This window comes from Micromys minutus (assembly GCF_963924665.1).
Source record: "Micromys minutus genome assembly, chromosome: X".
NCBI classification, from domain to species: Eukaryota; Metazoa; Chordata; class Mammalia; order Rodentia; family Muridae; genus Micromys; species Micromys minutus.
The window spans coordinates 6,860,857-6,884,321 of NC_137970.1; positions in this window are offsets into that span (position 1 = coordinate 6,860,857).

The following is a 23,465-nucleotide window of genomic DNA, read 5'->3' on the forward strand; positions in this document are numbered from 1 at the left end:
TTATCCCCCTTTCTAACTTTGTTCTTCATAAGTACTATAAGGAATAGTTTTTTTTTTTTTTTCAAATCAAAGATAGTTGACAGGGCAAAGACATCTTTTTCATGAACCCCTCCCATCCTCTTAACTGATTACATTAAATTGTGAAGTTGAGCTCCCACCAATGGATGTAGTTCCCACCTACACTACATCAGGGTCAAAAGCTCCACAGGTCAAGTAATGCTGCCCTAGTGCAAATACAGCCTGTTCTTTTAAGGTCTTGTGGGGAAGCAAGGACTGGAGTTGCCATATCAGGAAGAATGGGTCCAAGGTTTGCTGACTATGAGACACTATGTTTTCTTGTATTTCTAGCTGAGGTAGGGTTTTTGAAAAGTCCCAAGAACACTGTTGAATGAAGGGCATCTTGAAGAATAAATGACCTAGTTAGTATGCCATGTGACAGTGGTCACTTGTCTTACCTGTAGCCTTTCTCCATTCATGGTTTTGGTATCTGGAAGAGCAGCAAACTTACAGTTATGGAGTAGCAAAGAAAATAATGTTATGGTTGGGGGTCACCATAACATGAGGAACTATATTAAAGGGTCACAGCATTGGGAAGATGGAGAACCACTCCTCTAAAACTGTTCTTCTAGGCAATGAAGGCTAGAAACAGGTTTCCTAACTATGTGATCTAACTAACATCTTCAGAACAGTTTCTTACCAAAGCTATGCACATTTACTTGCAATTTTGCTCCTAAAAGTTCTTCAAGTTTATCAATTTTCCTTCCTTCTTAACTTTTTTCTTACAATTTATTTGTGGAAGGAAATGAGTCATTTGTTCTATAGAGTCTACCACATTCTGGATTTTGCATAAATTACATAATTATAAAATTCACCCAGATATTGTGTATGACAGTTTGTATATGCTCGGCCCAGGAAGTGGCATTATTAGAAGATGTGGTCCTGTTGGAGTAGGTGTGGCCTTGCTGGAGTAGGTGTGTCACTGTGGGTGTGGGTTTAAGACCCTCACCTAGGTTCCTGGAAGTCAGTAATTTGCTAACAGCCTTCAGATGAAGAGCTTTTAGCTTCTCCTGCACCATCCCTGCTTGAATGCTGCTACGTTCTTGCCTTGGTGATAATGGCCTGAACCTCTGAATCTGTAAGCCAGACCACATTAAATGTCCTTATAAGAATTTCCTTGGTCATATGTCTATTCACAGCAGTCAAACCCCAACTAAGACATTGTTTATACCTAACATATTCTAATTAGGTAGAACAGACAGTTCAAATATACCTTGTAGTAGAAGTTACAGAAGCACATCTCTAAAATCGCATTTTAAGTAATTAATGAGGAATTAATAAGTTTGTCGGTCATCAAGGACAGCTTCCTACCTTGTATGAGATTCAGGTACCACTTCTGGTAACAATTCAATTTTAAGAAATGGGAAAGTATTACAGATACTCCTCCTTAGAATTTGAAAATACCACACAAAAAGGTCAAGAAGGCACCACAATTGTCCGTACTTAAGATAAAAAAATTTAAGTGTGTGTGTGTGTGTGTGTGTGTGTGTGTGTGTGTGTGTAGGGGTGCACATGCTCCTGCATATTTACATGGAGGCTTCAGCTCAATACTGGTTGTCTTTAATCACTTTTCACTTTAGTTATACATTTTTTTTTTTTTTTTTTGAGTCATGGTGTCTCTCGAAGCCAGAACTTGCTGTTTGGACTGCTTGGCTGGTCAAGAGAATTCTCAACAGAGGAATCTCTGATGGCTGAGAAACACTTAAAAATGTTCAATATCTTAGTTATAACAGAAATTCAAATCAAAATGACCCTAAGATTTCACCTAATACCCATCAGAATGGCTAAGAGTAAAACCTCAAGTGCCAGCATATGTTGACTAAGGTGTGGAGCAATGGAAACACTATTCCATTGCTGACTGGAGTGCAAACTTGTACAACTGTGGGGAGCCGAATGCGGACAATATGGCGCTGGCTCCCTCACGGCTTGAGGTAAACAACTCCATATATAGTAATGTTCCTGTCAGCTAAGGCGCTGCACCCTGCGCATGTGCAGTACGTAACCTATCTCCGGCCAATCTCGAGGCCTCTGGTGTCAGCAGACTGGTGACAACCAATCATGGCAAGCCCGTATGCGCCTCTCCCTATATACATGGACAGCTAGGGTAGTTCGGGCTCCTCGCTTCCTGCTCTCCCCTTCAATCAAGAGGCTCCTATAAAGCGTGATCTGAGAAGAATTCTCTGGTGCTAGTCGTCTTTCCTCGCTGGTCGAGGAGTGCGCCGCATACAACCACTTTGAAAGTTTCTCAGAAAATTGGGAATAGTTCTACCTCAAGATCCAGCTGTATTACTCCTGGGCATATACCCAAAAGAAGTTCCACCATACCGTAAGGACACTTAATCAACTGTGTTCATAGCAGCTTTATTCGTAATATCTAGAAATTCAAAGCAACCTAGATGTTCCTCAACCGAAGAATTGATGAAGGAAACGTGGTGCATTTACACAATGGAATACAACTTACCTATGAAAAACAAAGACATTATGAAATTTGAAGGCAAATGGATAGAACTGAGAAGATATTATACTGAGAGAGGTAACCCAGATGCAGAAAGACAGGCATGGTAGGTACTTACATATACTTGGAGGGTAAAGACATCAACTGACCCACAAAACCCTTGACTCAAACTTTGTCCTACCTACAAGATGTACAGAAATGGAGCAGAGATTGAGCAGATGACCAATCAATGACTAACCCAACTTGCGATCCATACTATGTGAAAAAGCCAACCCCTTACAATATCAGTGATACTCAGCTTTGTTTGCAGACAGTAGCCTAGCATAACTGTCCTCTGAGAGGCTTCATCCAGCAGCTGATGGAAACAGATGTAGAAACCCAGAGCCAAGCATAAGGTAGAGCTCAGAGAGTCTTGTGGAAGAATAGGAGGAAGGATTAAGGGAGTTGGACAGGTAAAGGACAACCTTAGATTATCTACAGAGTCACTGAACCTGGGCACATGGAGACCAAGAGACCGAAACTCTAACCAAAGAGCATGTATAAGCTAGGTCTAGACCTCCTACACATTCGTAGCAGATATGCAGCATTGCCTTTATAAGGTCCCCTATCAATTGGAGAAAGGGGAGGGGCCAACTCTGACTCTGTTGGCTGCCTGTGGATCCCTTTCTCCTAGCGGGGCTACCTTTTCTGGCCTCAGTGGGAAAGGATGGGACTAGTCCTACTGGACTTGATATGCCAGGGCAGGTTGGTACCCATGGGGAGTAGGAGTGAGGTGTGAGGGAAGGAAGGAGGTGCTGCGCTGAGATTGGGATGTAAAGTGAATAAATAAATAAATAAATAACCTCCTTTCATAATATTCTGACTTGATAAATCTATAAATACTTTTGCTGTCAAGATTTTCATTGACTTGTTCATGGAAGACTATGGTCACCAAATAAGTAGGAAGCAGGTAATTTCTAACATATTTTCAAAGACACAAGAATAGGTCTCTCCACTGTGGCTTTAACCTATATTTTGAACCTTGTTGAGCTTATAGTATGAGAGACAGATTCATGAATCTCATTGTGGCCAGAAGGGTCTCTTGGCCAGTGGGAGTCTAGGAGCCACTATGAGCAAATTTCAAGCCATTTGACAAATACTTATAATCCCTAAACTCAAGCTTATGTGGGACGATCACTGTAAATTTGAGACCTGCCTGGGCTATTTAGTGAGTTACAGACCAATCTGGGCTAAAGAGTGAAGCACTGTCATTTTAAAAAGACCTGGTCTGGTAGCACAGGCCTCTAATTCCAGCAGAGATAAATGAATGCTCTCTTTTTAAAACTACCTGTTATGCTGGTTAGGTTTTTGTTTTTGTTAACGTGACATTAGGTCAGTTCATCTGGGAAGAGGGAACCTCAATTGAGAAAATGTCTCCATCAGATTGGTTTTGTAGACATGTTTATGGGGACATTTTCTGTGTTAATAATCTCTGTGGGAGGGTGTTGTTCACTATGAGTGGTGGCAGTGCTGGACAGGTGGTCCTAGATGGTATAAGAAACAAGGATAAGCAAGCTATGGTAAGCAAGCCCAAAATAGCTTTCCTTCTATAACCTCTGCTTCAGTTTGTGCCTCTAGGATCATCCCTCCAGATTCCTGTCTTGAGTTCCTGCATTGGCTTTCCTTAGTGATGGATTTTGATATGAAAGTATAAGCCAAATAGGCCTTCTTCTCCTCATGTTGCTTTGGTGAATGGTTGTATCACAGCAGCAGAGAAGCAAAGTAGGACACCTAGCCTCTAATACTTTGTCACAACTGAAGATTTCCTAAGACAGCCAGGCCTGTGAGTTTTGCTGAACACCATTTTCTCATGAGGCTCAAAGAAGTGGAGGATGAAGATGGACTTTATGAGAACTGGCATTACTGGATGAACTGCCTCTTTGGACAGTGATAGAGAAACAGCCTCAGAGGAGGACTATGTTCTGGTTGCTGCCAAATGGAACCAAGCAAGACGCCAGAGTGAAGTCTTCATACTCTTGACAACAATCACAAAAAAACTGATGGGGGGGAGCAGTGGGGGCAACATTTTGAATATAAATAAATAAAATAGTTAATTGATGATAATAAAAAACAGACTGGTTTGGGTCCAGTTTTCAGGCACCATGAGATATCTATGGGGAACTGTGGTTCTAAAATTGACTGTGGTTCTGAAAGCTTTTTTTTCTGTAGTATCCTATCAGGAGAGCACTTTGTAGTCAGAACTCTTGGGCATCCCAAAATACAGATATTTTCCCTGATATTCCAAGGACAAAACAATGAGACTTTCAATTTGAGCTAATAGCCTATGATTACATTTATTGTATATTTTATGTATTTACATTTCAAATGTAATCCTATTTCTCCCCTCTCCCATTCCCTTTCTCCCTTCCCTTGCTTCCAATGAAGATGCTCCCATTCCCACCCATCCACTCCCGCCTCATCACCCTGGCATTCTCCTAAACTGGGGAAATGAGTCTTCATAGGACGGAAAGCTTCTCCTCCCATTGATGCCAGACAATGCCATCCTCTGCTACATATGCAGCTGGAGCCACGAGTCCCTCCATGTGTACTCATTGATTGCTGTTTTAGTCCCTGGGTGCTCTGGGGAGTCTGGTTTGTTAGTATTGTTGTTCTTCCTATGGGGTCACAAACCCCTTCAGCTCCTTCAGTCCTTTCTCTAGCTCTAGCCTATGATTTTTTAACATTGGTTTTGGAAGAGATATTTTCTTTCTGGTCTGTATAATAAATGTTGGATATCAGCCTGACTAATTGAGAGCCACCTAGATTGTGCTTAATCTGCAGGCATGGGCCTGTATTTCCAGCTACTCAGGAGGTCAAGACAGTAGGAGAAGAAGACAGGAGGATACTCAACACATTTGCTTCTTTGTTCCTTTGTGCAACAACATAGTTATTCTTTGCAACACCAGCTTTTTGTCTGTCAACATCAGAATTCTGGGTTCTTCAGGCTTCAACTATGAAACCTGCACTAGTAGTTTGTAAAGGGATTTCAGACTTTTGGCCTTATATAGAAGTTGTCTTAGCAGTTTCCCTGGTTCTAAGGATGGACTAAGCCAGGCTAGCAGCTTCTATGCATCTCTGGCTTGCCAATGATATCTCCCAGGACCTGTCAGGCAATATGGTCACATGACCCATTCCACCCTGATACATCTCCTTCCAGACCCTGTAGTATTTAGTTTTCTCATTGCTATGACAAACCTTTTGGCAAAAGCAATTTAAGGAAGGGTTTATTTGGGGCCCACAATATAGGGGTATACATAGTGCACCATGACAGGAAAGGCATGGTGGCAGATGTATGAGGTGGCCAGTCATTTTGCATCAGTAGACAGGAAGTACAGAGAGATAATGCTGGAGCTCAGCTTGCCTTCTTGTTTATTCTGTCTGGGACTTAAGCACATGGAGTAGTGCCAAGCAAATTTAGGTGAATCTTCCCATTCTGGTCATACTTCTTTGAAAATATTCTTAAAGACATGTCCAAAAGTGTTTCCCCTGGGTGTTTCTAAGTCCTGTCAAATTGACATTACAGATTAAGCATCACAGACATTTTCTTGGTTCTGTCTCTCTGGGGAAAATTTGACTAGTATAGTCAAGGGTGATGTCAGGACCCATGACACAAGCTGCTTCCCCAATATAGAAACTTGGCTTGTATTCAGCCTAGAAGCTAGAGTTGGCATTTTGGCCAACTTTCTCACAGTCCTTGCCAACTTTCTCATAGTCCTCCCCCATCAGACATTGTTTTCTTCCAAAATATAGCCCTCCAGGTTCATCTGCATCAGCAGATGGAGTAACCCCTAACTCCACAATTTCATTGGAATTTAATAGTGTTTCCTTTCTCTTCTTTACCAGCACAAACCTGTCTTCTCTGCTTCTTGTCTGCTCTTCTTTCAGGATGTTTGCCTAAATGCTTATCTCCCATTTGTCCTGGTATGTGGCCATCTTCTCTGGTATTAAATTTCTATGGAAGTGCCTTCAGACACATCCATCAGCTCTGAAGAAGTGTGAGATCAAGTATGACTAAGTGTCTTTACAACAGACCAGCCATAAAGCAAGAAGGCATATACCTCAAAGCACATCTAGTCACTCACATTTCAAATCTACACCTTCTAGGTCAATAGGATGCTGTTTGCTGGGGGATGAGCCTGAACAGGTTCTTTCACATACTTCTCCACAGGTACTAGCATGCCTTTAGGACTCAAAGTAGAAATTCTCAGCACTTGTTCCAACCCTACTCCAGCCTGTCCTGAAGAGATATCTTTGTGGAGAGTCACTGAGCAGCTGCTTCAGATTCAAATTAGAATACTCAGGTAGTCTTGGCTGCCTGAAGTAAATGGTTGCTTTAGTAGAACACAGCCCACTCTTGTAATCCTATCATACTGGAGGCTGAGGAAGAAAGATAATCATTAGTCTGAGGTCAGTTTGGGCTACTTAGTGAATTCCTGGCCAGCCTGACCTACAGTGTGAGACCTTTTTCTCAAACCAAACCAAAGAACAAAACACACAAGAGCCTACCCAAACCCAAGAAATAATAACAATGCAGAATAGAAGGCTGAATGTAAGAGGTGACATGTATACCCCAATTCCCACAGATTCATGCTTCTGTTTTGCCTGGGTTGATAGATTTTTTTTCTAAAGATTTTCACACATTTCTCTATAACACAACCCCATTTGTCACTTGTCTGCTTGGTAGCACTGGGTGAAGGGAGCATTGGGAAGCATAGCCTTTGTTACCCTTGTTTCTTCCTTAAGGGGTCATATTTTCCCTTCTGCCTCTTCTCATCAACAGTCTTCAATTTCTTTAGATGATTATCCCCCTTTCCCAAAATTGTATTTTATTTTCTTTGTTGTTATTTAAAGTTGTATTTATATGCCCTATATAACACAATGTTTTAATGTATATCATGGAATGATTAGGCTAATTACTATATGCATCATCTCACATGGTTATGGTTTTTGAGGGGAGACCGGTTTGCCACTATGCTCTTAGCATTTTCCAACCCCAACTTGCGATCCTCTTGTTTGTGTCTCTGAAATGGAGGGTTTATAAGAATATGCCACAATACCTTTCTTATTTTTTTCTGCCCCTCTGGTGCTGAAGATGGAACCTATACACATTAGTAAAGCACTCTACCATTAAGCTACATCTTCAACTAAATGTTTTAAGCAACTACTGTTGTGTTAGTCAGTTTTACAGAAAATACCCGATAAAGTTACGCTAAAGGAGAAGAGGCCTGGCTCACAATTTCAGACCATGATTACCTGATTCTGATGCTTTGGGCTTATAATGAGGCAGGACATTATGGTTGGAGCTCACAGTGGTGGAAAACACTCACAATGTAGCATCCAGGAGGCAAAAATGAAAGACAAGAAGAGGATAGAATGCTACAATTCCTCATCAAAGGTACACCCTCAAAGATCTAAATTCCTTTCCTTAGGACCCACCTCCTAAATTTTCTACCATTTTTTAAATAGTACCAGGGTAGAGAACAGGCCTTAAGCTTGAACCTTAGAGGAATACTTTGATTCAAATAATTGCAACAATATTTAACTGTAGTCAATCATGCTGCATGTTAGATCTCTTGAAGATATTCCCATTTAACCCAAACCTTGAAGGTCTTCAGCAATAATTGAGCAGCCCCAACCCCCTTCCAAAGCTTGGTGCTCTCAGAGCATGGTACCTAACTCTATTAGTTGCTTTTCTGTAGAGAATGCATGGCAGAGTGATTCCATAGTGCATGGGCCAGGAAGCAGAAACTGAATACGGACAAATGAGTCAAGATACTGTGGGGTCATAAGGGATGAAGAGGATCTGGTGAGTCAAACTTGTAATTATAGTGAGAAAGAAAGAAGTGCAGCCAGAGGCGACTTGCCTGAGGACTCCATAATGCTAGGAATTTCCTGCCATAAAGAATAGTCAGCAGCCCCTGAATGGGTGTTAACTAGATAAAATCTGCGGCCAGATAGCAGTATCACTCCCCCAGGGGTCTCCAATTGTGTGAAAGGTCAATACTGACCGCCAACAGGAAGTAACACACTCCTGCTATTACCTAAGACTACCTCACAAAAAAAACATATAAAAGGTATGAGTTTTGGGAACACGGGGTCATCACTATCCAGATTACAGGACGCCCCCATTACACTGGAATCGATTAAACCTCTTGCCTATTGCATCACTCTCTGTCTCTGTGGTCTGTAGGTATGTAGGTCTCGGACACTGAGCCCATTGGGCACAACGATACCTACCTCATCAACATACTTACTCAATATCTTTGCATTTCAAATACCTATAAGGAGTTGGAGCAGCAGAAACTCTCATTAATTTCTGGTGAGAATACAAAATTATACTCTTTTTTATCAATAGGAGATTTGAGAAGTTTGGGAAGTTGTGCCATTTGTCTATAACTACCAGGTAGGAAAATTTGAACAATTCCGGGAGGTTGGGGCTGGCAGATAGCTCTTGGAAAATGGAGTTTTCAGAAAAGCCAGTAAAGCTGAGCCTAGAGACAAATACGTTCTTGTAATCCTAGCACATAGGGAGACTGAGGCAGAGCTATTACTGGTCTGTCCTACATAGGTAGTTTAAGGCCAGCCTGGGCAACTCAGTAAAACAAAAAGTGAAAGAGTGGGCTAGAAATACAACCCTGATGTGGAGTACCTGCATGCATGCGGCCCTGAGTTTGATCAGTGTTCCACAGAAAAACAAAAAGGGTGGGGAGAGAAAGTCAATATAAGCATGCAACATTGATAATTGACAATTAGAAACAGACTTCTGCAGACAAAAAAAATTGACATATATTGGCAAGCACAGGTGTTCCCCAGAATAACAACAAGAACAACAAAAATACCCAGTGACCTTTGTCTTAGGATTATTATTGCTGTGCTGAAGCATCATGACCTAAATCAACTTGAGGAGGAAAAGGGTTATACTTCCATATCACACTGTCCATCATCAAATCCAGAGATAGGAACGTGGAGGCAGGAGCTGAGGCAGAAACCACAGAGGAACACTGCTTACTGGTTTGCTTTCTATAGGTTGCTTAGCCTCCTTTCTTATAGAACCCAGAATATCCAGCCAACGAGTGGCACCACCTACAACGGGCTAGAGCCCCAACCTACCCCATCAATCACTAATTAAGAAAATGCCCTACAGCCTTGCCTATAGCCTGATCTAATGGAGGAATTCTCAGCCGAGGTTCCTTTTTCTATGACGACTTTCACGTGTGTCAAGTTGATACACAATTATCCAGCACAACCACTAAGATTTCTCCAAGTTTTAAAATATGCTGATTATTTCACTGGGTTCAGGAAATTCTTGTAGCCTCTCCAGTAGTCAAGAAAATGGGAGAAATTATAAAGCTGGTAAAGTGACAAAATCCCCTTGCACTGTGGCCAGCAATTGAGAGGGATGTCCCCGGTGCTTTGACATAATTTTCCCTATAATGTTGGCTCCCCTCTACCACCCAGTCCTTTGTGGGACCTCAATGGTCCAGGGTTATGGAAGAAATGTTTAAGGAGAGCTTAAACCCTGGATACCTCAGATGAGGATGGTATCTCTCCCTCTTCCCAACCTGGAACCATAAAATTGGCTACCCCAACATCAACCCTAGTAATATTTTATTACCCTGAAGGTTATCAGACTTTACTCCTTATTTGACCTTATAAGGTTCCCCCTCCTCTAAATCCCCAAGTATACAGGTGAAGTGTCTTCTAACACCCTTGTCCTGGCCAATTGTACACACACCTTGTCCCAGATACTGTGACCATTTCCCCAAGGGCATAAATACCATTTTCTACACCTCCACCATAAACTGAACTGTTTCTCTGAAGCTTTTCCCAGGTGTGTGTGTGTGTGTGTGTGTGTGTGTGTGTGTGTGTGTGTGTGTGTTTAACCTTCACACTCACTGCAGACCAAGATCTTGTACACAGCTGTGCTGGGCTAAACTTCCCTTCCTCCCTCCAGTCCACCCCAGTGTACAACAAGCCTGGCTACCTGAAAGGAGAAAATGGACACTGGCCAGCGACTCTCCCTCAAATTCTTCCATTAACTCTGTCCCCTGATTTTTGTGCTATGATTTTCCATTGAGGATGTCTGTTTCTTACTCCAGTTTATGTGCTCAGTTCTGGTCCTTTAATGGCAGCATCATTCCCAAGTTGGCTGGAGAAAACAGAATCACGTTGCCTCTTCTATTCTTTTGTTCTTCTATTCTACTATCTAATTGTTATATATGCAGGATCCAGGGACAAGGGCTCATGGCTTCTCTCTTAAAAAAAGTTATTCCATTCTTTTGAGACATTTTTGTTGTTGTTTGACATGGATTGTTTTGGTATTTAGTTACTTTGTTTTTGAGACAGATCTGGATATATACCCCAGGATACGATTTCACCATCCTGTATTCTGAGGTGTCAGGCATGCACTACAACACCCAGCATTAGGCCCCGTCTTTGGCAATCCTGCTTTGTTCTCCTTTCTTTACTGGTCATAAAAGAAATCCTTATTGTGTGTTACAAGCTTGTTCTATAGACACTGTTTTCATAATCTGTTAATTGTGTATTCCTTACATACTCCGAGGTTTGGCTGTCAACACCCTTTTACTGGACTAAAGAAAAGCTGTCTGTGCTTATGTAATCCTCAGACTTGATGTCTAATTTTAACATTATATGTTTAAGTGAGGATTCTCATATTTTGATTTATTGTCCTGATGAAATAAAATCTCTTTGGTGCTTTCTTCTTTTAGTCAGATGGTAAAGGACATCGGCATTTTGTTTTCTCTGGGTGCTCAATTATGACCAAGTACAAAATATCATCAAAAGCCTGAAACAATATTGATAGTCTAAATGTAGGACTCAAATTTCCTGTATAAAAGATTATTTTTTTTATTATTTGTCAAAGTAAACTAAGCATGGCAGGAATTCAAGCAGGGCCAGACCTGAAGGCATTTTATCCCTTCAAGTTTTAGTTTCTGAAGGAATATACAAGTCAGGTGGTGGTGGTGACACACCCCTCTAATCCTTGCACATGTGAAACTAGACAAAAGGATCACAGGTTCCTGGCTAGCCTGTGCTACAGGGAGACATGCTATCCCAAACTAGCAGTATGCACAGCTCCATCTTTCTACACCAAGGACACTAATTAATGAGAAATGATGAAGTTCCTTCATGGTTGCACATGGTTATGACTATCAAATGAATTGTTGATGGAGAACATGTGACAGCTCTTCCCTTCTTAGACATTGCAATTAATCCTTAATTCAACTTTGTCACTTTTCAAAAATAAGTTACTGGATCATAGCGCTAACACATGGTGCCATTCTGAGACAGCTATGATTCCTGGCCTAAAGCAAGTATACACAGAAGCTAGCTTTGCCTTTAAACCACACTACAGCTTCTTCCAAGTACTTAAAGAAAGCTTGTACCTGAGGCTGAAATGCAGAGTCTAAGCCATTAACAGTCATGTTTATACAGGTGATGGGCTCAAGAACTTCCCAGGAATACTAAAATTTGAGGAGGCTCAAGCCCCGTATATAAAGTAGTGTAGTGTTTTTATCCTCCTATGGACTTTGCACCATCTCTAGATGACTTACCATATATCTTATACAAGGAGCTGAAGAGATGACTGAGCAGTTAAGAACACTTTCTGCTCTTTCAGAGTTTTTTAGTTCAGTTTCCAGGACCCTTCGGATAGCTTCTGTCCTGCGCACACATCTGCACACATATGTTTCATAAAAAACTCATACAGACATGATTATTGCCTTTTAGGGGGAACAATGTTTTATTTTAAAAGGAGAATCTAGGAACCAAGCATACCACAAGAAAATCCACAGAATCAACCAGCTCATAGGGGTTCGTAGAGACTACATCGATAACCAGGGAGACTACATGGGACTGAACCATGTTACAGTCTAGTAGCTTGGTTTTCTTGTGGGATTCCTAACAGTTATAGCAGGAGCTGTCTCTCAGGCTTTTACCTGCTTTAGGGACCCTTTCTACCTACTGGGCTGCCTCTTCTAGACTCAGTAGGAACTGTGCCTAGTCTTACTACAACTCTGTTTATTGAAATGCCATGGTTGATTGATATCCATGGAAGGACTACCCTTTTCTGAAGAGAAACGGAGGAGAAGTAGATGGGGGTGGGCCAGAGGGGAGGTGGAAGGAGAACCTGGGAGGTGGGGGGAGGGCTATGGTCAGGATGTAAAAAGAAAAAACAATATATACATTTATCACTCCTAAAATAACAAAAGTATACATTCCTTTGGTGGAAAACAAAATTCAATGAAAATAGTTGCTATAATGAATAGTAACAAGAAAACAAAAACCTTCCTGTTCAGTCCAAACATGTTTACTATATAGCAAATATCAATAACAGTATAGCTTTTGTCTGACTGTTTTGGATCAATGGTTAGTCAAATCTGTAGCTGAAGAACCTGTAGAAACAGAAGGCCAACTCTAAGGCCATCATTTTCCAGCCATATAGAGCCAGTCAGTTTTGCTTAAATCCTTTTTAAAAATTCCATTTGTAAGTGGGTGGCAGCAGGAATTATGGTTATTACTGGGGACGTTTCAAGTAGTATAGTGACTGTTCCAGCACTGTAGAAGTAGATTTGCAACAACAGAAGGAAACCTAAGGAGAGGAACAGCTCTCCCTTCCCCCACTTCTTCTCACTGACCTATTCCAACCTTCCTATACTAACAAAGACCCACTCACAGGCTCATATCATCAAGGGCTTGGCTAGGCAGCCAGGACATGTGGAAGCTGGATGCTCTCTTCTAGCAAATGTTGGGAAAAACCAAGAATCTGCCTGGAGAACAAACACTGACCCCTAACATAGGGAGGCAGTTTCCCATTTTCTCTGAGCAAAATATGAAAGGAAATAGAACAGCTGGGGCAGAAGGGCGTAGGAGATTCTTAAGCAAACTTTTTCCAGATCCTCTGTGCTTGAAGATCCCAGACTGTGAACACATGGCCTCTGGTTATTTGAGTGTAATCCAGCTTTCTAATCCCACATGGCTTTTGAATTGTTTAAGCTACCCAAAAGAGTCCCACATATAATACAAAACACACACGTTAAAAACAAAGCCAGGGTTTGTATTTTTCCAAACCCCTCCATTATGCTTAACATTATTTAGAGGGTGGGTTCAAATTATCTCTTGCATTATATTCCATACTGCTGGCTTGTGCACAAGTGTTGTTGTTATATAATGAGTAGGACCTTGGAAACCATTTATATGCTGATTTGTTTGGGTGGCACAAGTGGAATCTTTTGAGAAGAGAAAATGGGAGCATTTGTTTAAGGAAACTTTATATTGAGTGTTTTCACTGTTTGAGGAAAATAAGAAAATGAGGTCTGTTTTGAGCCTTTCATGGTAGACAATAGTTTGAGAGTATGTCTCTGCATTTTGAAAAATAATCTACACATGAAGTATTTATCTCCCCACCCTGCCCAGAATAAAGAACCTCTTGGAACCTAAACTTTACAGAATTTACAAACACAGATTAAAAGTATCCTTCTCTCTCTTCCTTTCTTTTCTCTATAGGGAAAAAAATACCTAAGGTCAGTACTGCTAAGGCAAATGGTCTAGAAAATAATTATTTATATCTATGAATAGAATTAAAAGGACTCTTACAAATAGATTTGAATTATTTTTGTGACGAATCATTGTGTAGAAAACTGAAAATGAAATGGTGGTAGTCACAGCAATTTGAATGTATGTTCACTACCTGTAGCATGAATAACTATCATTTATATATTTATAGAAGGATACTTTCAATTAAAAAAACAAAGTAGGTGTTTATCTTAATTTGGGCTTCTGTTGCTGTGATGAAACACTATGACCAAAGCAACTTAGGGAGGAAAGGGTTTGTTCAGCTTACACTTCCAGATTAGAGTCCATTTCTTGGAGGAAGTCAGGACAGGATCTCAGACAGGGTAAGAACCTGGAAGCAGGAGCTAATGCAGAGACCATGAAGAGGTGGTGCTTGCTGACTTGTTCCCATGGCTTGCTTAGCATCCTTTCTTATAGAACTCAGGACCAGCAGCCCAGGAATGGTACCACCCACAAGGGGCTGACCTACCCCATTAATCACTGCTTCAGAAAATGCCCTATCCCATTTCTTATTTTCTTGTAGACTGGATAAATTTTGGGTTGAAAGTTTTGTGGATGGGTTGCTCCACTGTGGTTCCTGTTTGGATACAAGAGGTGGTCTCTTCAGGTTTCATGTCTCTAATGCTGTGTGAGTGATAGCTACAGTGCCTCCCCTACTTTCTGTCATGTCCTAGAGATGAACCCCCTACCTCCCCACTGCCAACAGTTGCAGATTTACATTCATTCTCATGGTCATCTGGCCATCTTTTCTGTTCCTTCCAACACCTGATCCTAAACCATCTCCCTCTCCATCCACTTTCCCACCCAGGTTTCTCTCCCTCCCTCTGCCTCCTATGACTATTTAATTCCTGCTTCTAAGTGAGATCCTCACATTCTCATTTGGGCCTTCCATCTTGTTTAGCTTCTTTGGGTCTACGGAGTATAGCATGGATAACCTTTCCAATTTGAAATTGCAAAACTTTGTAAGGCAAAGGACACTGTCAAAAGGACAAACCAGTAACCAACAGGTTTGGAAAGGATCTTTATCAATCCTACATCTGATAGAGGGCTAATATCCAATATATTCAAAGAACTCAACAAGTTATACTCCAGAGAATCAAATAATCTTATTAAAAATGGGGTACAGAGCTAAACAAAGAATTTTCAACCAAGAATATCAAATGGTTGAGAAGTGCCTAGAGAAATGTTCAAAGTCCTTAGTTATTAGGGAAATGCAAATCAAAACAACCCTGAAATTCTACCTCACACCAGTCAGAATGGCTAAGATCAAAAACTCAGGTGACAACAGATGCTGGCAAGGATGTGGAGAAAGACGAACATTTCCTACTATAAGCTAGTACATCCACTCTGGAAATAAGTCTGGCAGTTCCTCAGAAAATTGGACACAGAACTACCTGAAGTTCCAGTTATTCCACTTCTGGGCATATACCCAATAGACACCCCAACACCTGACAAGGACACGTGCTCAACCATGTTCATAGCAGCCTTATTTATAATAGCCAGAAGCTGGAAAAACCCTTCCACAGAGGAATGGATACAGAAATTATGCTACATTTACACAATTTAGTAGTACTCAGCTATTAAAAACAATGACTTTTTGAAGTTCCTATGCAAGTGGATGGAACTTGAAGCTATCATCCTGAGTGAGGTAACCCAGTCACAAAAGAACACTCATGGTATGTACTCATAAGTGGATACTAGCCCCAAAAGCCCGGAATACCCAAAAAACCATCCACAGAACTTATAAAGCTCAAAAGGAAGGAAGGCCAGAAAGTAGATACCCCAGTCTTTCTTAGAAGGAAGAACAAAATGTTCATGGGAGGAAATAAAGGGCAAATAGAGGAGCAGGGATTGGAGATCAGATCATCCAGCGACTGCCTCACCTGGGAATACACCCCATATGCACCAAATAAATCCAAGCACCATTGCTGATGCCAAGTAGTGCTTACTGGCGAGAACCTGACATGGATGCCTCCTCAGAGGCTCTGCCAGAGCCATACTGATACAGAGGAGGTTCCTTGCAGCTGTCCATCAGACTGAACACGAGACCCCAATGAAGGACCTAGAGAAAGGACTGAAGGAGCCGAAAGGGTCTGCAACCCCATGGAAAGAAGAAAATTATTAACTAACCAACCCACAACAGCTCTCAGGGATTAAAACACCAACCAATGTGTTCGAATGGAAAGACCCATGGCCCCAGGTACATATGCAGTAGAGGATAGCATTGTCTGACATCATTGGGAGGAGATGCCTTTGGTACAGTGAAGTCTCGTTTTCCCAGTGTAGGGGAACACCAAGGGGCTGAGGTGGGAGAGGGTGCTTGGGAGAGGGAGCACCTTCATGGAGGCAATGGGAGGGGAGGGGAGTGGGATTGAGGGAAAGCGATAGCATCTGAAATGTAAATGTAGAGAATATCCAATAAGAAAAAAATTTTGGAAAAAAAAAAAACTGCTTTCAATGACATTTGTTACAGAGCTCAGGAGCTTGGTCACACCACACAATTAGTTGTATCTAGAAACAAGTGGGGTTTGTTTCTTGTCACACTATTTGTGATTGCTCTTAGACTCCATGGTGGTTACTGGAGGAGAATGCACTCTCTCTTGGCACAAGAATAATTTGGACAAGAACAATTCTTTAGCAAAGCCAGCAGCTGTAAGATATCACTAACTTCCAAGTTTGGAAGCTGAAGAAGCTGCACAGGCCCAGAAAACAGTAGTTTAATAAAAGGAAGTCATCCTTTGATATGAGTCAATATAGCTCTTTTCCAAGCCAGAAAAAGAAAGAAAAAAAAAAAAAACCAACTAGAATTCTAATAAACATGCTTGGCTTCTTCCTTTCCAGTTTATATCCCTTTGACCTCTTTTTGTTGTCTAGTTGCTCTGGCTAGGACTTCAAGTACTATAATGAATAGGTAGGGAAAGAGTGGGCAACCTTGCCTAGTCTCTGATTTTACTGGGATTGTTTCAAGTTTCTCACCATTTAGTTTGATGTTGGCTGTGTATTGATTTTATTATATTTAAGTATGAGCCTTGAATTCCTGATCTTTTCAACACTTTTTTAACATGAGGTGTTGCATTTTGCCAAATGCTTTCTCAGCATCTGATGAGATGATCATGTGGTTTTCTTTCTTTCAGATTGCTTATATAGTGGGTTATGTTGATAGATTTCCAAATATTGAAACATCCCTGTATCCCAGGGATGAAGCCTACTTGATCATGCTGAATGATAATTTTGATATGTTCTTAGATTTGGTTTGCAAGAATTTTATTGAGTATTTTAGCATCAATTTTTGTAAGGGAGATTGGTCTGAAGTTCTTTTTCTTTATTGGATCTTTGTGTGGTTTAGGTATATGTGTAATTTGGCTTCATAGAATAAATTATGTAGTGTTCCTTCTGTTTCTATTTTTGTGGAATATTTTGAAGAGTATTGGTACTAGATCTTCTTTGAATGTCTGATAGAATTCTGCACAAAACCATCTGGTCCTGGGATTTTGTTTTTTTTTTTTTTTTTTTTTTTGTTGGGAGACTTTTGATGACTGCTTCTATTTTTTATGGGTAATGGGACAGGTAAGATGGTTTATATGATCCTGATTTAACTTTGCTAACTTGTATCTGTCTAGAAAATTGTCCATTTCCTCCATATTTTCTACTTTTGTTAAGTATAGGCTTTTATAGTAGTATCTGTTTTTTTTTTATTTCCTCATTTTCTGTTGTTATGTCTCCCTTTCCAATTCTGATTTTGTTAATTTGGATACTGTTGCTGTGTCCTCTGATTGGTCTGTGTAGGGGTTTATCTATCCTATTGATTTAAAAAAAACAGCTCCTGGTATTGTTGACTATTTGTATAGTTCTTTTTTTTCCTACTTGGTTGATTTAGGCTCTGAGTTTGAATATTTCCTGCAGTCTACTCCTCTTGGGTGTATCTGCTTCTTTTTGTTCTAGCCCTTTCAGATGCTAGTGCATGTTCTTTACAGTTTCTTTTTGGAGGCACTCAGAGCTATGAGTTTTCCACTTAGCACTGCTTTCATGTATCTCATATGTTTGGGTATGTTGTGCCTTTATTTTCATTAAATTCTAAAATGTTTTTAATTTGTTTCTTTTTTATTCCTTGACCAAGTTATCATTTAGTAGAGCATTGTTCAGCTCCCATGTATATGTAGCCTTCCTGCTGTTTTTGTTGTTATTGAAGAGCAGCCTTATTCCTTGGTGATCTGATAGGATGCAGATGATACGATAGTATAAATATGTGACCCCAAAAAAAATCCATCATGAAATTCCTACAGCTGATAAACAACTTCAACAAAGTGGCTGGCTATAAAATTAACTCAAACAAATCAATAACCTTCCTTTACTCAAAAGATAAACAGGCTGAGAAAGAAATTAGGGAAACAACACCCTTCATAATAGTCAAACAAAGGAAGTGAAAGATATGTATGACAAGAACTTCCAGTCTCTGAAGAAAAAACTGAAGATCACAGTAGATGGAAAAATCTCTTATGCTAATGGACCGGCAGAATTAACATAGTAAAAATGTCCATCTTGCCAAAAGCAATTTACAGATTCAATGCAATCCCCATCAAAATTGTAACTCAGTTGTTCATAAAGTTAGAGCAATTTGCAACTTCATTGGAATAAAAAAAATGTAGGATAGCAAAAACTATTCTCAATAATGAAAGAGCTTCCGGTGTCATCACCATCCCAGACTTCAAGCTGTATTACAGAGCAATAGTCATTGAAAATTGTATGGTATTGGTACAAAGACCGACAGGTAGATCAATGGAAAAGAATTGAAAACCCAGAAATGAACCCACACACCAATGGTCACTTGATCTTTGACAAAGGAACTAAAACCATACAGTGGAAAAAGGACAGCCTCTTCAACAAATGGTGCTGGTTCAACTGGAGGTCAGCATACAGAAGAATGCAAATCGTTCCATTCTCATCTACTTGTATAAAGCTGAAGTCCAAGTGGATCAAAGACCTCCACATAAAACCAGATACGTCGAAACTAATAGAACAGAGTTTGGGGAAGAGCCTGGAACACATAAGCACATGTGAAATTTTTCTGAAAAGAACAACAATGGCTTATGCTCTAAGATCAAGAATCAACAAATGGGACCTCATAAAATTACAAAGCTTCTGTAAGGCAAAGGGCAATGTCAATAGGACAAAATGGCAATGGACAGATTGGGAAAAGATCTTTACCAATCCTACATCTTTTAGAGGCCTAATATCCAATATATATAAAGAACTCAAGAAGTTAGATTTGAGAGAATCAAATAACCATATTAACAATGGGGTACAGAGCTAAACAAATAGTTCACTACTGAAAAATATGTAATGGCACAGAAGCACCTAAAGAAATGTTCAACATCCCTAGTCATCAGGAAAATGCAAATAAAAACAATTCTGAGATTCTGCCTCACACCAGTCAGAATGGCTAAGATCAAAAGCTCAGGTGACAGCAAATGCTGGTGAGGAAGCAGAGAAAGAGGAACACTTCTCCACCGTTGGTGGGGTTGTAAGCTGGTACAATCACTCTGGAAATCAGTCTGGCAGTTTCTCAGAAAATTGGACATAGTATTATTACCTGAGGACCCAGTTATTCCACTACTGGGCATATACTTCAACATAAAACAAAACCACGTGCTCCATTATGTTTATAGAAGCATTGTTTGTAATAGCCAGAAGCTGGAAACAACCCAGATGTCCTTCAGTAGAGGAATGGTTACAGAAATTGTGGTACATTTACACAATGGAGTAGTATTCAGCTATTAAAAACAATGACTGTGAAATTGTTAGGCAAATGGATGGAACTAGAAAATATCATCCTGAGTGATATTACCCAATTACAAAATAACACACATAGTATAAACTCACTGATAAATGGATATTAGCCCAAAACCTCAGAATACACAAGATAGAATCCACTGACCTCATGAAGCTCAAGAAGAAGGATAACCAAAGAGTGGATGATTCAGTCCTTTTTAAAAGGGCGAACAAAATATTCATAGGAGGAAATAAAGAGACAAAGTATGGCACAGAGACTGTAGGAAAGGCCATCCAAAGACTGCCCCACCTGGGGATCCAGCCCATATATAGTCACCCAACCCAGGCAATGTTGTGGATGCCAAGAGGTGCATGCTGACAGGAGCCTGATACAGTAGTTGTCTCCTGAGAGACTCTGCCAGAACCTGACAAATACAGTCATATGCTTTCAACTAATCACAGGACTGAGGATGGGGTCTCCAATGGAGAAGTTAGAAAAAGGACTGAAGGTACTAAAGGGGAAGAACAACCCCACAGGAAGAGGAATAATATCAACTAACCAGAACCCCCCAGAGTTCCCAGAGACTAAACCACCAACCAAAAAGTACACATGGAGGGACCCATGACTCCAGCCGCATATGTAGCAGAGGATGGCCTTATCAGGCATCAAGGAGAGGAGAGGTCCTTGGCCCTGTGAAGGCTCAGTACCCCCGTGTAGGGGAATGACAGGGCAGGGAGATGAGAAGGAGTGGGTGGGTGGGGGAGCACACTCATATAGGCAAGGGAAGGGGATGACATAGGGGGACTCCAGAGGGGAAACCAAGAAAGGGGATAATGTTTGAAATGTTAATACAGAAAATATCCAATAAAAATGCTTGGGCAAGTGGGTGCCAACATGTACTGTATTTTTTATGAGAACTTCTGCTTTTAGAATTTATGAACTTTTCAAAGGACCTAGGTAGTACTATTTCTTTAATCTCTGGTGTTCTGGCCTCTTCCTCCCACCTGTGTATTCATTTCTTCTATCATAGCTTCAATGCTTGAGATTCTCTTTTGCATCTCTTATATGCTGTCAGTGATGCTTGCCTCTCTGGTTGTGTTTAGAGTTCATAAAATTTTTTTTCCTTTCCAGAATTCTGTCAGTTTATGTTTTCTTTATTGTTTCTATTTCCATTTTCTGGTCTTGAATTTTATTTGTATTCTTCAACTATTTATTTCCTGTCTTTCTTTTTAGGGATTTATTCATTTCCGCTGGTTGTATTTTATTCAGTCTTTTTAAGTGATTTATTTATTTCCTTTTTAAGTACCTCTATCATCTCCATATTTATTATATTCTTCTGCTTCAAGCTATCTTGTAATATTCAGGGGCCTGCTGTAATAGGATAGCCAGGTTTTAGTGAAGGCATTGTCCTGGCTATTTAGTGATTACATTTTTATGCTGGCATCTATGTATCTGGGTTTGGGATGATTATGAGTCTATCTGGTGTTTTTTTTTTTTTTTTTTTTTTTTTTTGGAGGTCAGGATGGGATAATATGTGGGATCCACAGGAGCAATGGACAGAAGAAAAAGGAGGCTGCAGATTGGAGGATTCTGAGTGATTAGGCCATCAGAGAGAACAGAGATAGCTAAGAAGTGCTGTGGCCAAGCTATTTGGTCATAAGGCAGTCATAAACTGTGGTTGAGGAGAGGGGTATCTATCTGAGCTTGTGTCTGAGACATAGGGTAAGTGTTCAGAGGAAGGCCAGGAGGGAGTGGTTTGTGGCATCAGAGGAGGTATGGAGATGGGGATGGTAGCCTGCAACAGGTGTTCTGTTTTGGTGCTAGGGACTGGCTTGAGTGATTGGAACTGCTGGGGAAACAGAGGAAGACTGAACTTTTAATGTGTTCAAATTGGTAAGGCATGTAGGACTTTTAAAATTATTTATGTTTTGTATTTTGATGTTAATATTAATATGTCATCTTGGGGATAAATTAAAAAGGAGTGGTACTAATTGGAAAGTGGTATGTTTTAGTGTCAGTGTGACAAGGGATCTATTGTGTTGGCTAGTTTTATCTTAACTTGAACCAAGCTAGAGTAATTAGAGAGAAAGGTACCCCTATTAAACAAATGTCTCTATAAGACCAGGCCGCAGGCAAGGCTATAGGCCATTTTCTTAGCTTGTGATTGGTGGGGGAGCACCTAGCCCATTGTGCGTGGTGCCATCCCTGGCCTGTTGGTCCTGAAATTTTTATGAAAGTAGGTTGAACAAGCCATGTGATATAAGTCAGCAAGTAGCACCCAACCTTGGACTCTGTATCAGTTCCTGTTTGAGTCCCTGTCCTGACTTCCTTTATGATGAACAGTGCTATGAAAATGTAAGCGAAATAAATCCTTCCTCCCCAAGTTGCTTTGGTCATGGTGTTTTGTCACAGTAATAGTAATCCTTACTACAACAAACAGTATTTTCTTTGAAATAAAAATTCTTTTCAAAGCAGTCTTGGAGTCACATAATAAATTAAATTTTTCTTACAGATACTGTTTGCTTCCTTACAGTCACTATAAATGATAACCTGGGAATAATGTATATTTCTAAGGAAAACAACCACCATACTTTTGATGAATGATTTGTCAGCCGGCACCAGATATCTCCAGGTTGCCCTTTGCTTTTAGAGTCAAACGCAAAGCTGAATCAACACCACCAGTGCCCACTTGGAAAGAATGCAGGCATTTCATTCCAGAGAGGTCTGAAGGTTGTACTACTCATGACAATTTTATGTTGTTTTCTCTAAGTGCAGGGGAGGATAATTATCCTTACACTGTCCTCATTTCAACTTTCCAGTACTCACAGTCCTTTTACCTCTTTGTGCAGTTTCCAAATGCTCCTCTTTAGACTCCTTGGGAGGTTCTTCTCCCATATGAAGTAGATTTACTTGCCTGAAAGCATCATGCGTCTGCTGCTTGTGTTAGGAGATCTGGATCCCATGGGTATGTCCTCCACAATATCAGGAGAGAACAAATGTTGACAAAAAGCAGTCACAGATGATTACTGTTCCCAAAGGGAACATGAAAGGCTTGTGTTTTGAACAGATGGACACCAATAAATGGTTTTTAATTGTATGTTAGATATCACCCACTGAGTAAACAAATGAGGTCCTTAAAACAGAATGTTGTTTATCTTAGTTTGTAGTTTCCATGACAACATAACAAACACTGGGGTCTTATGAACAACAGAAATTTCTTTCTCATTGTTGCACACATTAGGAAGTCTGAGATAATGATGCTATTAGATTTGGTGTCTGATGAGGACTGAATCCTGATCATAAACAGTGACTTCTTCCTGTGTATTCTCTATGGCAAAAGGGGCAAGGACATTATTTCTGCCATGTCTTATATAGGGCACTGACCCTATTCAGGAGGATTCCACTATTATGATTTAATCACTTCACAAAGGACCCACCACCAAACACCATCACCATAGTCTTGGGATTTTGATATCAACATAGGAATTTGGGGGGAGAAATGCTTTTTATTTCATCATGTAAGATATATACCCTTAAGATACAGAAAAT